This window comes from Capsicum annuum, chromosome 7 (assembly GCF_002878395.1).
Source record: "Capsicum annuum cultivar UCD-10X-F1 chromosome 7, UCD10Xv1.1, whole genome shotgun sequence".
NCBI lineage: Eukaryota > Viridiplantae > Streptophyta > Magnoliopsida > Solanales > Solanaceae > Capsicum > Capsicum annuum.
This window is the reverse complement of record NC_061117.1, coordinates 23,098,437-23,111,907: the sequence shown is the minus strand read 5'-3', so window position 1 is coordinate 23,111,907 and position 13,471 is coordinate 23,098,437. Positions and strand designations below refer to the sequence as shown.

General features: G+C 29.8%; 1 long non-coding RNA gene across 1 annotated transcript; it reads left to right on the top strand.

Moving 5' to 3' along the window:
* Positions 1-8,086: 8,086 nt before the first annotated feature.
* On the top strand, positions 8,087-13,179 carry LOC124885544. Its single transcript, XR_007042654.1, has 3 exons — positions 8,087-8,503; positions 9,609-9,650; positions 12,518-13,179. It is a non-coding gene; the product is annotated as an uncharacterized LOC124885544 (long non-coding RNA).
* The last annotated feature ends 292 nt before the right edge of the window (positions 13,180-13,471 follow it).

Here is a 13,471-nt window from a genome sequence, read left to right as displayed (position 1 = left end):
ATCTCGTGCTGCTCTGCTTTAGACATTGTAAGTTGCTCAGTTCAACACACAGACAAAGGAGTTGCAATTTCGCTTTTTTGGATGCTTGATAATGCCCTGAAAATCACTCTCTTTCTCCTCTTAGCCCTAATCTCTAATGGACTGGATGAAAATAAAATCCTCTTTGATGGAATGAGACCCCTCTTAGATGTCAATTCCTTAACATAAGCAGTTAATACATTTATAGCATTAATCAATACATCAAGTTTCTCCCTGCAGAACATTCGCTGGGAGAGGCAAAATCTATATAACCAGTATGATCATACTCATAATGGTTTGCTTTAAATACTGTAAGATGAGCATTATTAGCACCAACAGCAGCACCACTACCACTACCAACAGCTCCATCACCACTAAGACCATCAATAACAACAAGACCACCCTCCAAAATTATTTTTCTTGTAATGGTTGTTGCTCCAAACAATTCTATTTTTATTTTGTCGATGAACTTAGGGTCCGATAAAGTTTGCACAGACCGTAAAGTAAGAAAAAATGACATCTTCAACTCTCGATTGGTCGAAACTAGCGACGGATGTACAATCTAACATAAATCATTACATATATTAAAATGATGATTAGATAATTCAAAAAAAAATATTAATTAAAAGAAAAAATTAATTATAATTATACTTACTGCATCCTTTGAGGGGTTGAATAGATAAAGAAATTTTACATTTTTCTCAGTTTTGGTCGACAACCATCTCAAGATTTTTAGATAGGAAACTCCTTCCTGGTAGTTCACTTGTTGTCTCAAATAAGGAATGACTTCAAACGCCCAAGCCTATAAAATAATGCCAATAAATCAAAATCATTATTGAGTAAACAAAATGAATGATATCATAATAGAAGAAAGAAACATTTACCATGAAAACCCATGGAAAGCCATATAAGTTGACTGTGTTTGGCGCTAACGGAGTCAATAAATATTTGACAGTCATTTTGAAGCTTTCACACCCCCAAAGATAGCTGTTAAACGCCTCAAGATCCTCAGAGAGCTTTATTAAGCTGAGGCTTATGTTGTTGTTACGTCTCTCATCCAAAGAATATTATGCACAAACCAAACCAAGCACAATGACTGGTTGTGCTTCTTTGAAAGTCTTTTACTTTTCAATGCTTCTATCAAATTTTTATTTTTGAAGCTTAGACTAACAATGACACCAAGTCATCACAATCACACGACTTGCCTTTGCCTTTTTTGAGTGTGCGAGGTACTTTTTTTGGGGTTAGAATAGGTATAACTTGAGAAGGAGGATAATATTTTAGTCCAGTAACTATGGCAAACTCCTTCCAACCAAAACAAATTGGCATGCCATAGTAATTTATCCACACCTCATCCATCTTATCTTTGTTTTCATACATAAACCTATGCTTGAGAAGTTCATATACCATTTTTATTTAGAAATGACCATTGTTGTCCTCCGACAAATCAAGATATTTTCCAAAGCAGCTGCCCCTGAAATAAGCATCCAATTTTTATTCTCGAAGTATTTTTCTGAAGGCGTCGAAAGATTTTTCCATGGTTGATTTAACCACGAATCACCCGCTAAATCTGCGACACCATCGCACTGCATTCTCATAGGTTAACGATCAATGCCGAAGACTTTGACCAACTCTTCGGTGAAAGAATTATTAGTATTTGCATTATCTCTTTTGAAACATTCCTCCTTTTGTTGCAACAGATCACCATTCTGTTGCACCAGGTAATATATCTGTTGTAGCATATAACTAAACTGTTGCAACAGATGAGTAATCTATTGCAACAATACAAAATATATCACTCATCTTTTAAGATAGATGAATGGTTTGTGCAATAGATAATACATTATTGTGAGATATGAGTGATCAGTTGGGATAGTTAAATAATCTGTTGCAATGGATGAGTAATCTATTACGATAATACAATACAAATCACTCATCTGTTGAGAAAAATAAATGGTCTGTGCAGCAGATCACACATCTGTTGCAACATCATCTATTGTAACATATGGCTGATTTGTTGGAACAGTTAAATAACCTGTAGAAACAGCTAAGTAATCTATTATAATAATACAAAATATATCACTCATCTGTTAAGAAAGATGAATAGTCTGTGCAACAGATCACACATTTGTTACGACACCATCTGTTGCAATATATGAGTAATCTATTGGAACAGTTAAATAATTTGTAGCAATGGATGAGTAATCTGTTGTAATAATACAAAACATATCACTCATCTATTGAGAAAATGAATGGTTTGTGCAATATATCACACATCTGTTGCAACATATGAGTGATTTTTCAGAGCAGTTAACTAACCTGTAGCAACGACAAAGTAATCTATTGCGATAATACAAAATATATCACTCATGTGCTGAGAAAGATGAATGATCTGTGCAACAGGTCACACATCTGTTGTAACACATGAGTGATCTGTTGGAACAGTTATCAAGGGTTAATATTATTTAGATTTCTTTCAACATAGGGTCGTCTATCACGGCACATGAATGATCATTTGGAAAAATCAAGTCTTGGACATTTCCTATTGGAAGAGTTGATAGGATTTTATCCAACAAGAGGTTCATCTGTTGCATCAGATCATTAATCTGATGGTTCTTTCATTGCACTATATGGTTAATTAGTTGCATCAAATTTTTTATTCGATGCTTAATCTGTTGCAATATATGGTAAATCTGTTGTATCAGATAGTTAATTTGTTGCATCAGATAATTAATCTGTTGCATCAGAATTATAATCTGATGGTTCCTCTAGTGTATTAGATGGTTGATCTGTTACATCATATGATAAATCTGTTGCATTAGATGGTTAATATGTTACACCAGGTGGGTAATCTGTTGGATGAAACAAAAAAATAGCACAATTTTTTTAAATAAAAAAATAGCAATTTCACCATTTTTACCAAGAACAAGAACAGAACAAATCAACCTAAATTATCATTTTATTTTTATAAACATAAACAATAAAAATCAAACTCTAAAAAAATGCAACAAACAACAAAATATCATAATTCACTTCAAAAAGAGAAGAGAAGAAATACCAAAAATTAGGGTTTTATTCAGACCGCATTTTAAGTTAATGCAACAAATATTGAAATTGGTAACCAATACTATAAGAGAAGTTGACTCAAGTTCATCGTTTTCTTCAAAACTAAAAAGGCCATAAATCTTTACCTATGAAAGAAGAAAAGAAACGATAAAGAATTCGAAGTTGTTGTGGCCGGACAGCAAGGCTATCACATCGATTGAAGGTTGAAGTCGAAAAGGAACTCAAATCCCAACTATTTATAGTCGGATGTTGAAGTCGCCGAGGATTGAAATGAGAAATTTGCAGAACAGTTAGTTGGGAGAGAGTTGAGAGAAGCTGTTGAGAGAGGGATGAGGGACAGGTTAATTTAAATTGAAGAGAGAAACTCGAAGCCCAACTATTTATCGCCGGAGGTAGAAGTCGTCAGGGGTTGAAGGGAGAAAAGAAGGGAACTCGAAGCCCAATTATTTGTCGCCAGAGGTAGAAGTCGTCGAGGTTTGAAGGGAGAAATTTTGCGGAACAGTTGGTTGAGAGAGAGTTGAGAGAAGTTGTCGAGAGAGAGAAAAAAATGGTTGATTTGGATTGAAGAGGGGTGTGGGTTGGGTTGATTTGTATTTTTGAAAGATTAGAAAGTTTTGAAAATATTAATCAAGTCCACAATTAACTTAATCAAATTTTCTAATGATATTTGACCCTATCTGTTGGTCAATGTCACCAATCCTTCATTCAAGACTTAAAAGACACCTTTCCTTCAATTTTCTCATGTTACTTGACCTTTGTTTGTGGGATGTGGGCTCCATGTTCCCAACCTCCAATCAGATTTTAACATCAATTAATTATTTGTAATATTAAAATTATAAAAAAGGAAAAGAAGTTTAAGTTTTATATATGTGTTGTAATTTTAAATATACTATATTAGTGTACGTGTGTTGCATGTATGTTTCACGTTAAGCCTCCGATCAATATGAAATATATAAAAGAATAAATGATTGAAAAATAACAATTGACTTTAAATAAAATATAATATTTTTCTTAAAAGAATAGCACAAAATGAGTACATGAGTTACCCTGATTATTAGTAATTGTATTTTATGAGTTCTACGATTATTGACGCTTTCCTCTCTTTAATCATGTTGCCACTATGCACGGGGATGAGCACCTATAGTTGTTACATTCTTATTCAACAAATAAGACTAAGTTAAAGAGAAATGTGAAAAATTATCAAAATTATAATTCATTGTTAATGTTGATTATGCATAATTCATATATAAACTTTAAAATTATTAACTAAAAGAAATTTAAAAAATAAAAAAATAATAATAATAATTGTAAGAAGATGACTTAAATCAAAATAAAAGAAAAACTTAGAAGAAAACCTATCATAGCGTATATAAAGAAATAATTTAACCTTTTTGCTAATTTAATTAGTTTCTCTTTTAACTTGATTATATGCTTTTATAATTTTGAAAAGGTTCATTCACATAAGCTAGAACATATATACAATCATAGACGGAAAAAAATGTTAGCAAGCTATTTATTAACTAAAAGATATATCAATATTGATTTGGGAAAGAGAAACCTATAAATATATATATTTTTTTATATTCTCATAGATTTTGAGACTAGCTCCTTTTTAACATATACAAAAAGAAAAAGTCGTATAAATTTTTTCCATTTTTCTGTTACCATAGATTTTTAGTCTTTTTTTACACATATGAGGTATGAGGAGAAAAAAAACACTTACCAACACTAATTATTCATATACTAGTTTAGGTGTACGTGCCTTGCGCGTGTACCTCACTTTAACGAGTTCAAACATTATACTAAATAGGATATTTATTTAAATAACAAAGATGAATATAATAATTAAATTTAATATCTTTTGAGCAGTAAATATGGAGAATTTATTTATTAAATCTAATCTTTACACACAAATTTTTTTTCAAAGTCGTCTGACACTCATCTACCACTTGTAAACAATAACAAAATAATACGATAATAAAGATATCAAAATAATACAACTAAATCTAACCTTTACAAAAAAAATCGTCAAATCCAACCAACATTTATCTATCACCTGTAAACTACAACAAAATAATACGATAAAAGTGATATCAAAACAATACAATTAAACTTAAATTTTACACACAAATTTTTCAAAGCCGATCGAGATTCATTTATGAACTGTAAACTACCACAAAATAACAAACTAATAGAGATATTATTCTAATACAATTAAACCTAATCTTTATCTAAATTTTTTTTTTAAAACCGACCCACATTCTTTTAGCATCTGTAATGTAAATTAAAATAAAATAATAAGATAATAAAGATATCAAAACACTATAATTATTCCTAATATTTATACAAGAAATTCTTCAAAGTCAACCGACAGTCATCTACGATCTGTAAACTATAAAAAAAAATAGTGATAACAAAGCTTCAATTTTGATCCAACTAATTCTTGTCTGAGCGAAAATTTTGACCCTAAAGAATGATTTTGAATGAAAACAAAGAAGATATATATATATATATACACATGTTGAATTCTATTATGTTGACAAAAATAATGAAGAAGTTGATGGTTAGAAAATCAAGTATCCACCAATCTAGACATGCAATCGAATCAAGTTAGATGAGCATCAATCATGATCTTCCAATAGGCAAACCGATTTGTTTTCTAGTTTAATGTACATCTCAATATTTATAGAAGTATTTCCTTAATAAAGTCCTATTTTAGGAATATTTTTCTAATTAAACAGTAGAAAGAAAAATATTAATTAATTCTCCTATCATATATTTTAAGAAGTCTAGTAGAAAGAAAAATATTAATTAATTCTCCTATTATATATTTTGACTCTGGATGAATTCAAGAGAGGTAAAGGAAGGTCAAATAAGCATTGGGGATAAGTGATTAGAAATGACATGACACAATTGCAACTTACCTAAGTCATTATATTACCTTAAGGAAGGTATGAAAGACCCGAATTAGTGTAGAAGTTTAGAAAGTAAGAGTGTCTCCATACTAGTAGATAGAAATCTATTATATATATATCTTGTTTTCCTTACTAGTAGTCGTAGGACACTCCTGTAATTTTTTGTTCTTTGATCTATGTTACTACATATTGTACGTAGTTCGATTGTAGTGTTATTGTGTTGTAGTTCTCTTTTACTACTATCTTATGTTTTTGTTACTAATTATTATCTCTTGTACTTTTATTACGTCTTATTCTATATTACTATATTGTTTTTGTTATGAGCCAAGAGTTTATTTTAAATGGTCTTAGAGAAAGTTCTCTCATTTTAAAAGAATTTATTGAAAGGTAATCCATCATCGCGAGATCTATTATGGTTAGAGTACTGAATTTGTGTATGATTTTGATTATGAACATCATATTAAAAAGGTAATTCATCATTGTTAAACAGGTTTGGAGCGCGAATATTGTTTAGATAGCAAAAAATAATCTAGCGAGACTCTACATAATTGGAAGTCATATAATGGAGATTTGGATTAATGTTTTTATTAAACTAAAATTGCAACTGAAAATCGCAAAAGAAATTCATTTTTATAGCTAGCAACAAGTTATACAAATTTTTACATTGTTTATATGTACAATTTATTTGCACTGTTATACACTTTTATACAAGACCAGTCTTATTTCTAAATAATTGTAAATGTATTAACCCCCCTCAACCCCCCCCCCCCCCAATTTAAAATATAAGATAAATAGAAAATCCACCACGCAGGATTCCAACTCATTATTTCCACATCTGAAATCCTCTTAACATTTTAGGAAAAAAGAGTAAGAGCATGCACATGCAATAGTGGCCATATAGGTCCTATTTCTTTCTTAAGTTTTCCAGAATGAACCAAATCCACTTTTAACAAACAAAAATCTACATTCTTGAGTGTATTTACATCAAAGATAATATATATTAGTAAGTGTATATGTATGATGTTGCAGAAAATATAACTTTAATTTTGGGGTCCATAAAAAAACCCATACCTTTTGTTACCAACAAATTTTTTAAAGAAAATCATCATAGCCACATGGTGCATGTGATGGGGATGGGATGCCCTTATCATTTTCCTTCTCATTTTTCTTTTCTTGACAAAAAGATTAATTACGCTATCCGATCACTTCTCTAAGGTAATTCCAAGAATTTTTATTAATAAGCATTAAAAGCATTCTGTCTTGGTTTCTTTACTTTTGTTGTTTCATTTTTTTATAAACTACTTTTTAACGTTTTACTTGAATCATTGATCTATCAAAAATAATATCTTTATATATTTTAGGTGTAAGATTTACATACACATTAACTTCCATAGATCCAACACTCGTGAAAATATATACACTAACATTTCGTGGTTGGTTGGTTATTTTTGCCTTATGAAAACAAGTTTCATAAATAGAAAAAATAATGGCTTCCTGGTGTAAGTAGAAAAACTAAATTGTATAAATGAGATTTCATAAGTAGTTGTAAAGGGGAATATAGGTTGTTTTGCACGTCCAACAACTGAAAGAGTTTGCGGAGAAGAATGGAGATACGAAAGAAGGTAATTGAGGGGTGCCGATCGACATCATGCCTTCGTCGAAAAATTACACTATAATATTAAATACAAATATTTTTTTATATATTTATATTACATATTGATATCTCTCGACTTCTTTATCAATTTACTTCTTTATATTTTTACACCCCTGTTGAAAAATTCCAACTCTATTGTTGCCCACCAACCCGATCCTATTGTATTTGTTTGCATTATATCATATGTTTTTAAAATAATATTTTTCTACTTATCCCACTTATTTTTTAAGTAAAACTTTTATAATTTTTTTTTCTATTTTTTCATATTTTCCTCAGTTTGTATTTATTTGTTTTCAAGATTAATGAGGTAGCTACCATCTAAGATTGGGTATATGTTAGCTACCCCACATAGCACTCACAAAATAAAGAAAGCAAGCATTATATGTGGGGAAAATGAACCCTACTTCCCTTAGTCCCCTCTATAAAGCTGATTAATTTCACACAATAAAATTTATATATTGCTAGTGTGGTCCATCCAACACATTTGTTTCATTCTCTATCTATATGGCCTTTGCCCTTAACTCTCCTCTCTTCATACAAAAAGAATCACTATTTTCTCAATTCTCCTCTCTTTTTCACTTGTTCAATTTCCTTCTTCCTTAAGAATTTTTGTGAATTGACAAATTTTAAGCTGCTGTTGACGACAAAGTCCAAGTCATGCTTTTCCACAGCTTTCTTGAACTTCTTGCTGCTGAATTTTTCATCTCTAAATTGGCAAATTTTGAGATGAGATATGAAGCTATGAAAGTCCAAGAAAGCTGTGGGAAAAGATGACAAGCTTTGGACTTGTTTTTTTCTTTGTTTGGTTCCATATGGAGTATACTTGAAGATAATCAACCTAATTTTCATGGTAAATTCTTGAAAATTTCCTTATATATTTAGTTTTCATTTTTCTAATTAAATTCACTTTTAAATTGCTCATGAGTTAGACAATTGATCAATTACTTGGTATACTTAATATTGTGAATTCTCTCTGAATTACCTATTATTTAGAGACATGGTTTTTAAGACTTCTTGAACTTAGTCATTGTCCGGAAAATTACGTTGTATAAGGTATGGTTTTAAAATTTTATCTTTATGTACATAGAGAGCAAACGATGAACTTCCTAAGTGAAAATTTTGCTTCTATCACTAAAAATTAGGAGTTCTGGAAAAATCAATATACATATATAAAATTTAATTCTTTTATGTATATATATTATATAATAAATGATAAACCTGTTTGATAAAAATTCCGCTTTCTCCACGGAAAATCAGATCCAAATATTTTAAGCCATGGATGGCTGTAAATTTTTAAAAACTTTTTTGGTTTATTGCTTCTTGAAAAGGGAAAGGAGAAAGTTTTGGATTTTTTCTCATTTTGTACACTCACGTTCAATTGAATTTAATGGAAAGTTACATTTTCTCTTTTATTTATTTTTTCATTTTATGTTTTTTTCCTGATTTGCTTGACTTTTTAAAAATCAAAGTGGTGAAACCATAGGGAAAAAATGGCAGAGAAGATTCCCTGGCTTTCACCAATTATTGATATAAATTCATCTTGTTTGCCCCATTGTTTTTGCTCTCTCTGTGATCTTTCATACATTTCAGTGAAAAAGATTAATTTCTATTTATTTTTGGGTAATAAAAGGTTAAAATTTTGTTACTATATGAGACAAAATAAAAACATATTTCTTTTAACCATACTTCTTTCCCTTCTCACTCACCATTTAGAGATTTATAAAACACCAAAAAAGACAAGAATTCTCAATTCCCATCTAATATATAGAATTTTTTGGTTGACTTCATTTTTAACACAAGGATTTACTTTATATAAATTACTTTTGGTTGTAAGTTATATATAGAGTATCATTTCGTTGTAATCACTATTGTGTTATTATTTATTGTTTTTGTTATTATATGTTGCTTTTTCTAGTTTTTTTTACGGACTAATTTGGATTAATTTTTTTCGAAAGCCGAAGACCTGTCATCGGAAGCAAAGTTTATCTATTTTTGAGGTAGGAGTAAGATTTGTGTATTAATTATTTTCTTTGGTCTTCATTATGTAAGATTACATTGAATATGTTGTTGTTGATTTAAGTTATATAAATTAATACGTAATATAAATTGAAAATTAAATGACAGTATGAAGTAGTAACTCTTCTTAGACTGTGATAAGCCTACTGCTAAGGTATAATTAAGCAAAAAACTTAGAGCACCATGGATTTCTTTGATTGAGTTCATTTCTAACACAAGGATTTAAGTCATATAAATTATATATTTGTTATAGTTACTTTTCTGTTACTATGTCATGTCATTTGTTATTTCTATTACTTCTTTTTTTGAATCGTTTTGGATTATTTTTTCTTTATGCTGAGGATTTACTGGAAACAACCTTTCTATTTTAGAGATGGGAAGGTAGATACACTATATTCTCTCCAAATTGTACTTACAATTTGTGAGACCATATTAAATATGTTATTATTGTTGTTGATTTAAGTTATGTATAAGCCTACTGCTTAAAGGTATAATTAATAATCTTAAAAGAAAAATCATATTGTTGCTGCTTCTTTTTCTTCTTCTTTATTTCTATTTTGGTCATTTTATCCAGTAAAAATGACTGTTAGTCTAATGTAATTAGCGGTTGTTTGGTTCAAAATCATGTTATGTTGGAATTTTAATTAGGATTATTCATCTCACTTTCACCGATAACTAGTAAAGTTATTGTCATGTTATAAAAAAAATAAATCACGGGTTGGAGCTACAAAATTAATCTCTTTCCAAAATATAAGGTAAACAAGCTTAGTGCACCAAGCTATCAGTCCCTTCTATATTATGAGAGAGATATCTCATGATTGTGGTACAAAATTTTATGCTCATTTAGCTAATACCCCTAGCAAAGGATCACATACTTGTCATATGTTTAGGATTATATAATCACTTGTGGAACTTATATTTTTCTAATTTCACTATGAAAGTCATTTTCTTCATTTCACTTTTAAAAAATTGTTTTCCCAGAGAATTGTATTTTTGACTAGCCACACATGAAAAAATTGAACTTTTATCCTTACTCTTGATTACAGTTTGGCAGTTCCACGACTGTTAATGCCTATAATTTAGATTCTAATCAAAGAATTATTTCAGTTACTATGCATGTATATGTATGTTAGCATTTATATAAGTTCATGTTGCTAGGATTCAAAATATTTTGACGGATACATGTTAGAATCCTTCAAAAAGAATGCAATTTGAAAGATCCAATACTAATGTAACATCATTTTAGAAGAATCCCAACAACAAAGGTTAGCAATGCATGGCCCAAGATATATGTATATATAGGTAAATAGACAATAGTGGGGTAGCTAGCTAAGGTACTCTATGATGATTTAAATAAGCCAGACAATAAGGGATGGTTGCTCTGTGAAATTTAAAAAGATATAAGAGTACTACTTTTATTGCATTATTATTTATATATCAATAGTTTTTTTTTTTCGCTTTAACCTCTCAAACTTACAAAAATGTTTGAATAAGGTATAGCGACAACAAATAGTTTTTGAATTAAGTTATGTAACATAATATTTATCGTAAAGTTTTATCTATAATTATCTTATTTGTGACCTGATTATGTAATTTTTTAGAAACCAATGATACATGAAACTTGATCTCTTAAATTTATCATGGAAAGCAAGTGATGATTTCATATTTATATTAGGTAAACTGTCTTGAGGCATAATGTTTCATGATGTGAAAGACATTTTTAGAAGCTTAGACTAGTTTTAAGACATAGCAATTATATCCCCATATTAGAAGTTTATATTGAACTGAATTCATGCGTAAATAATCACTAAAACATATACTTGATTTTGTTCATTAATTTTGCTTTTCCTAATTATGTTGCATAATACAATATGGCGGAGAAGAAGGGATTAGCCTGAATCTTTTTATCAGAAAATCACATTGTATATACAAAATTAAAGTTTTGGCACATCATATTGAAGTTGTAAATATGTTCACAATGACATAGTACACACAATCAATTGATTTCTAGCTCTCCTTGTGAGTTGTGATACTACTATTTCCCCCCTCATATAAAGGGAAGAAGAGGATTAAGGGCGTGTCCGGTATCGAGAAATTTTTTTTCCTGAAAATATTCTTTTTCATGTTTGGTTCGTTAGAATTTTAGAAAATATTTTTCTTAAAAGATAAGTTTATTGAAAATGAGGAAAATAACTTTTATAATGGAGGTAGAGAAAACAAGTTTCACAAATAACATTTCACATTGCTCGTTTCCTCTCTAAACTCAAACATACCTCATTTTCACCCCACATCTCCATAGCCTCTTCCCTTCCCCACCACCCCACAACCCACATCCCTAACCTTCCCCCACCCCACCTCCCACAATAATTGTCTATATTATATATAAATGCTTGTAGAATAATATGTTTTTGCTTATGTACTGACACCAAAAAAACAACTAAGAAGCTTACTCATTTTCCTTGAAACATTTTCTTCTTTCCAAACACATCCTAAAGTAATTTGGTGGTTACTTTTTTTTTTCTTTTATTTTTTAATTCATCCCGTATTTAGTAATATCCATCCATATTGAAGCCCGACTACATTTAGATTCGCATCGAAAAGTTTCACATTGGGGTAAAGTGCTCCCTAACAAAATCAACTCTGTACCTAAAGTGACTCGAATTTAAGACCTCTAGTTAAGGAGGAGGGAGTACTTGAAACTCCATTACAACCTTGTTGGTAGAACTTTGGTGGTCACTCTCTTTATTGCAACTAGCGGCTAATATTTGAGAATTTTAGTATATTTAAAAGCATGTCAGAATGTTACATATTAATTATAGAGAAATCATTTCTCTATCTAACTTTGCAGGATATAAGTGAGTTGCAAAAATGCTGGCACCAAAAAGTTTCTTGAATAATTGTTGGACTTTGTATTGTACAACACAATTATTATGTGCATTAAATTATAGTACCGTGCAGAGAAACACCAAAGCTAGCTAGCTAATAGAGGATCCCAAACTTTTTAGACTATATAATTAATTATCCAACTATTATTGATTGAGAGTCTATCGGAAACAACTTCTCTACCAAAAGTAGAGGTGAAGTTTGTGTACGTTCTATCTTCCCTACACCTTACTTATGGAATTACATTGAGCTGCTGCTGTTGTATTGCTTGAGCGTTCCTTTCCTAATGTATTTATTATATCTCAATCAGATTCAGATTCAGTATAATTTCATAAATAAATTTGATGAGAATAAAGTACTAGGCAAATCTTTTCCATATCTCATAAATAAAAAAATTATTTTTATAGACCTTCGACTCGAATAATTCATCTCAAAGAATTTGAAAAAAGAACGAAAATGGATACAACGAAAGCCAATTGATATTCTCCTTCATTACACGTGGCTTTGTCACCACTAGCTAGTAGATTGTTATGTTGGCTATTTGTAGAGAAGAATTTTGTGTTTTTCTTGATAAATACTCCCTCCGTTTCATAATAAATAAATTATTAAATTTTGACACATAGATTAAAGAAAAAATATTAAAGACATAAATTTAACACAACTTTTCATTTTTACCCCAAAAAAAAAAAAAAGTTGACCTTATAATACCTTTTCAAAAGTTAATTGGTTGTCAAATCATAAGGATAAATTTAAAAAAAAAAATCAATGATTCACTTATTTTGAAACGTTAATAAATACCCCAACAATTTATTTATTTCGAAATGAAGGGAGTACTTTTCTTTTACCCAAATTATATATACATAAAAATAAAAAGTACATGTAGAATGTACACATATAATAATATCACATTCTTTTATAA